The sequence below is a fragment of the Martes martes genome, assembly GCF_963455335.1.
Source record: "Martes martes genome assembly, chromosome: 12".
In the NCBI taxonomy this organism is placed as follows: domain Eukaryota; kingdom Metazoa; phylum Chordata; class Mammalia; order Carnivora; family Mustelidae; genus Martes; species Martes martes.
Genome location: NC_137900.1, coordinates 13,049,642 through 13,055,641, shown reverse-complemented (window position 1 = coordinate 13,055,641; position 6,000 = coordinate 13,049,642). Strand labels below are relative to the sequence as shown.

Below are 6,000 nucleotides of genomic sequence, written 5' to 3'. Positions count from 1 at the left end.
GTCAGGTTCAGCCGGAGCTGATGGGGGCTCATTGTCAGGCTCGGCCGCGAGGTGCTGGGGGGCCCCGGCTCAGGTTCAGACCCGCACGGTGGGAGTTTGCAGCCGCAGCGCGGGGCGCGGTTCTCGGTCGCCGCCGCGGGAGACGCTGAGCTCCGGGGTCCGGAGCTCCCGCGGAGCCGGGCGGCGGGAGGAGCCCAGCGTGGCCACCGCCTCCTCCGGCCGCAGGCTCCTCCTCTCCCCCCGCCTCCTCCGTCTCGTCCGCCCGCCCGCCCAATCGGCAGCCCTAGGCCCAGCGGAGCCGGGCGGCTTGTCTGGCCGGCGGAGGCTGAGCGCGACCCTCGCGAGCCGCGGCGCCGGCCGACCAGGGACAAGCGCGACTCCCGGGACCCCGCTCTGCCCCGCGCTGCCGCCGCCTCCCATCGTTGCGGGGACGCTGGGGCGCGCGCCGCCGGGGCCGAGGCTCTCTTCCTCCCGGAGGGGAAGGAGCGGAGAAAGCCGAGCGGCTGCTCCGGGAGCGAGCGAGCCGAGGCCCCTGCCCCCGAGGCTCGGGGCTGGAGGAGGAGGAGGCGGAGGCGGAGGGAAGTGCGCGTCATTCCCGGGAGGAGAGCGTTGCACCTCCGGGCAGAGGCTGCGGCTGCCAGTTGCATAAAAGCAGAGGCGGCGGCGGCGGCGGGCGCGGGGCTCCGGGGGCTCTCTGGCCATGGAGAGAAGATCCGGACACGGGGACGCTGGGAGCTCGGCTCCGTCTCTTTGGACCGCGGTGTAGGCACCTGAAGTAGCCGACGCTAAGTGGGGGAGGGGAAGGTAAGCCGCGGAGGGGTTCCCCCCGCCCCGCCTCCCCAGCTGCGCGCAGGGGCCACTGCGAGGTCGCCGCCCGCGGCCCCGAGCACCGTCCCAGCTCCCGGCTGCCGGCGGTCTGGCATTTAGGCATTTCTGCTGAAATGGAAAACATCCTCCCGCCCCCCGAAGCCCCCTCCCGCCCTCCCCCCGCACTCCCCCCGCACTCCGCGGTTCTCAGTCTCTCTTCTGGCTGGGTCCGGAGTCACCGGACTCCCCCGGAGTAAATCCTCTCCGTAAGAAAGGGTCTGGGGAACGGCGTCTTGGTTTCTTTCTCAACGTCTCTCTTTTCATTGCGTTTACGGGGAAGGAAACAATGGACCTTTGAAAGTCGGTGTGAACAGCCTCAAACTTTCCGGAGAGGGTTGGGGTGGGGGGATAAACCCCACAGGAAGCCGACCACAGTGGAAGGTTGGTGGAACGTACGTTGCACAGTCTCGGCTTCGGTGCGCGCGCGGACGCGTTTGGGGGTGACCTTTGTCTCTTTACTGTTCCACTGGGCTGGTGAACCAACCCTTCAGCCCTTACCCTGCTTTGTGTTAGTAAAAGTAAGGGGAGGGGGCTTTAAAATCGCTCGCAGCTTTCTTTACAGCTGGGGTAGCCTTGGCACTGGACCCCACTCCCAGCTTTACTGTGCAGAGTTGGGAGGTCTTGGCAAAGGAGGGGGTCCGGCTCTGCGAGGATCCCAGAGTTCAGTAGTTAATGCCAGTTGCTACATCCTTTGCAATCAAAGCAAGGTCCCGATGTCCCTGGTTGCTCTCTGCTGAGGCTTATCACCAGACCTCGCTGTGGAGCGGAAACCGCTCACTTAAGTTCTCTGGCTAAGGTTAGGAAAACAGGCTTTGATATCCATCTCCTTTCATCAACAGTCGGTTTAAGGATGGAGTGCTTCATAATTTTAAGAACTTGCATTCCACACGGGAGGCACTCACTGGCGTGTGTCCACTCTCCCGGTTTCAGTGTGACAATGTGATGTGTTGTTGCATAATTGCATGTGTTGAGGGTAGGCGGATGTTGCTTTCCGGAGCCCTTACAGAGACAAAATGAGAATTTAGAGGCACTGGGATGGAGGGAGATTTCACCTGAGCTGAGGGAGGCCTCAGCCCTCAGGGCAGCCAGACATACCTGTTGGAAGTGGGTCTGTGTTAGGAATTTCAAGTGGTTAGCCTTAGGGTTCTTTGGTGGGCAAAAAGGAGCTCTTAATCTTTGTTTGACCCTTGAAGGAAGCTTGCTGTTTTCAAAATTGGTCTGGACATCACGCTCTGGTTGTGTGCCTTTGATGAGCTAGTCAAAGGGCTCTTTTGGGTTTGCATTTCTGGGCAAAGCAGCAAAAAGTACTCGTGCTTAGTGGACACTAGGTAGAACCTGGTGTTCTGGTGTTGTGTCCTTTACCTGAAAGTCACTCCCTTCACTTTCTGCGTACCTGCGCTCCAGGGTCTGAATGTGTGCAGATGGAACCAGAAGTCTGCTTCTGGCTTTCATTTCATTCCACCTGATGCTGTTCGATCTGATGGATGTGTGTGCTTCGGCTCACAACAGTAAGGTTAGAAGTGAATTTTGAGTCCTCACTTACCTGTTCTGCTTTAACGGCCTGCGGACGAAGCTGAGGCAGATGTGGACACGGAGGTCAGATAGTACACTCTTCCCCTGTGCTTTTTCAGGTTTTCTTGGTCCCGGCGAATTTGTTTGAGTCCAAGCTCCTTTGTTGACCTAACCTGCAACCTGCAGATTTTCGGAAGTCTCGGATTTCACAACAGGAAACCTGAATGGGACAACGCCTCCTTCGTGTTCTAATGAACCTAATCTTGCCTGTTCCCAAGCTACCTTGGGAACGGTGGGAAGACAGTCTAGAAAGTAAAGTAGTGGTGGGCCATGTCCGAAGTTGACAGGCTGCTACTTATCAGCTCCGCACCTCTGGGCCCGGGTTCAGAATTTGAGAATGATACGATGAGCCGCAGTGCAGAAAGAGATCATTAAAAAGATTATTATTAAATACAGTTTTAGACTCCCATGGGATACTGGATGTAAAGGTGTACTTTGTAAAATTCTGTAAAATACGAGTCTTGGATCATCCAGCCACCCACCTACCCACCATGCATCAAACTAACAGTTTTTGTTCACCTGTTGTGTGTCGGGCACTTGGGAAGCAGTCTGAATGCCCACACCGTGTTCTTGTCTGTAGGGAGAGGGAGTTGGGTGGAGTGGGTCAAGCTTGGAAGGCACAGGGAGCCAAGATTGTCTGTGTGGTGGCTTCCGTCCGTAAGGAAAGAGGAGATGGTCTCTGCTGTTGAAAGGAAGGAGCCTAGGCTGGGAGAAAAGGAAATGAGCAATTAGAGAAGGCACAGTAAGTGTGTATGAGTGTTTGGAGCATTGTGCGTACAATGCTTTAAGAATCCAGAGGAGGACCAGATTGGGAGTGCGGGTGGGGGAGAAAGCAATTTAGTGAGAAATAAAATTTTTGAAATCACACAAAAATAGTAGGGATTGAACACTGGTGTCGGCGGTACCGTTTTGAAACATAAAGTTTGGAGTATTTGAAGTCAGAATTGAGTTTCAGATGAGGCTCTGACGTTTGCTGCTGGACAATTCCCCCACTTTTTTCCATGCTGTTTGTTCACCTGTAGAATTAGTTTAAGAATACTTTATCAAGGGGCGCCTGGGTGGCTCAGTGGGTTAAAGCCTCTGCATTCGGCTCAGGTCACGATCCCGGAGTCCTGGGATCGAGCCCCGCATCGGGCTCTCTGCTTAGCGGGGAGCCTGCTTCCTCCTTTCTCTCTGCCTGCCTCTCTGCCTGCTTGGGATCTCTGTCTGTCAAATAAATAAATAAAATCTTTAAAAAAAAAAAAAAAGAATACTTTATCAAGTTTTAGGGGCGCCTGGGTGGCTCCGTGGGTTAAAGCCTCTGCCTTCAGCTCAGGTCATGGTCCCAGGGTCCTGGGATCGAGCCCTGCATGGGGCTCTCTGCTCAGCGGGGAGCCTGCTTCCCCCTCTCTGCCTGTCTCTCTGCCTACTTGTGATCTCTGTCTGTCAAATAAATAAATAAAATCTTAAAAAAAAAGTTAAAAAAAAGAGAGAATACTTTATCCAATCCTTTGAGGATTAAGTTTGATTTAATTTGCTGTGTATGTAGTAAAGGACCATACAGGCTAGTGCTGTTGGGTATCAAAAGGTACTTTCAAAACATGTTCTTTTTAGAGCTTTTTAGTAGCTTCAGATCATAACTGAGTCTAACCGGTCTCGGTGACCAATTTCTATTTTGTTGATGCTTTCTGGAGTGTTCTGAATCTCAGCTTGAGTGCAGTTTTTCAGGTGGTAATGGTGGTTATTGTCACAGAGCATTCCTCAGCGAGTCCAGGCATCTTCCCATCTCAGCCACAGGAAATCTTTTCATTGCGTTTGAGTTGTGAGCAGTCATTACAAGGATGGGCTGGCTCGTACAGTGCCTCAATTGAGAGGGGCTTGTCTTGGTCTGTACCGTAACTGCCACATTCCAAGCCAAGCTAGCTCTTCAGCTTTCCTCTCCCCTAACAAGATGAATGTGGAAAAGGGAAAAGAAGGAAGAGCCATGCATCTGCATTTTTGAGACCCTGACAATGACCCTGACTCGTTTTCCCCATTTGTAAAGAGGTGGAATTTTCAATGATGCTATGAAAGAAAGGGCTGTTCCCCCAGTAAGAACAGTGACTGTCTGGGTGAAACTTGAATCTAGAAGCACTGTTTGTTTTAATCTAGTTGCCTTATTCTCCAGGTGAAATGGACTTAAGCTCAATCTCACATTTTAATAAGTTGCCTTTGAGAGAAATCTTAGTCACATATTTAAAACTATCACGTTCACTGTGATTTGGGGAGGCGGGGGGGCGCAGTACACATGTCAATCAGTTTTCAGGACATGTTGAATCTTAGCATGTAGTTCGATAGGGCTTTAAACAATATTAAAATGAGGAAGTTGAGACCTAGAGAGGCTAACTAATTAGGTAAGGTCATATAGTAAATTAATGGCTGAGCAGGGACAAGAACCCCTTTGTCCTCATTTCCAGTCAGCATTTCCCCCCCACTAATATACTCTAATTTGTTCCTGTTTGGTTTTGTTAGCAATTTAGTTATTTTAGTGTTTTAATGGGGAAATAATTTGCATTTGGGCTTAGAAACCCCTTGCACCCAAGTTTAAAGCATACACTCTACCTTTTTTTGTTTGGTAGGATTTATACATGATAAGATGTACACAGTGGGGTGATGCTTCTTGTAAGAAATTTCTGGCAAATAGGGAACTAAGTGTAAAAATAATGTTAGCTTTACTTGCATTTTTCATAAATAGCATATGAATGTAAAAGTGCACATTTTTTTTTTTTTTGGAAAAGCAAGTTCCTGGAAACTTTATTCAGATTTGTATTGTGATTCATAGGATGTAAGTGTATTAGAAATATGTTGGCATGGTCTTTTGTTTTCCCTGTACTTGCTTTGGGAAGCCATTAATGTTGGTTGTCAGGAACTATGTTCAGCAAATATTTTATTGCATTCCTAAGATGTGCCAGGCTCTGGGCTGTGAGCAGTACCAAGATGAATGAAACATAGGGTCTTTATTAAAAAATGCCTCTTTAAAAAAAATGGCACAGACTGGGACTCTGTCTATGACTTAAAACACAGAATTGCTATCTCCCATCGAATCCGTCCTTTGATCGATCAGGCAAATCTGTCTTGAAATTGTTATTATTAGACTAACCTTGTGGCCAGAGTTGTAAGGTGACATTTATTTTCATTATGTGGTCACACGTGCTCAACCTTTGATATTTATGTTATCAGGGTTTTGTCTTAGTTTGGACAATAAGTAAAAAATTGACAGCATTTGGAGACTTTCTATTTTGAAAAGCTTGCCTGAGAAGGCTCATAGCAGTCTTAGCTTTCATATAGTTTTTAAAATGGTGTTAAGACTGCATAGGAGTGTGATTGAAACATTGTTGCCTGAAAGGATTGCAATTTCAGACTACCCAGGTTGAGCCACTGAATGGTCCTCATTGACTCTGAGTTTGAGATAAGTATCTTAAAACATATGAGTATCCACCACAAGCCAGATGTCTTGGGTTGTTTCTAATGACAAATGCTCTCCAAAGTGAAATTGTTACTGATTTGGGGGCTCCTGCCTAATTATTGCCTCCTACTTGGATA

General features: G+C 49.8%; 1 protein-coding gene across 1 annotated transcript in view; it reads left to right on the top strand.

The window, feature by feature from the left end:
* The first annotated feature begins 685 nt into the window (after positions 1-685).
* Positions 686-6,000, top strand: part of CEMIP2 (cell migration inducing hyaluronidase 2) — an 80,560-nt gene continuing 75,245 nt past the window's right edge. The window contains exon 1 of the mRNA XM_080820079.1: positions 686-804. The gene's annotated coding sequence lies outside the window, so the exon portion shown is untranslated. The remainder of the gene's footprint in view (positions 805-6,000) is intronic.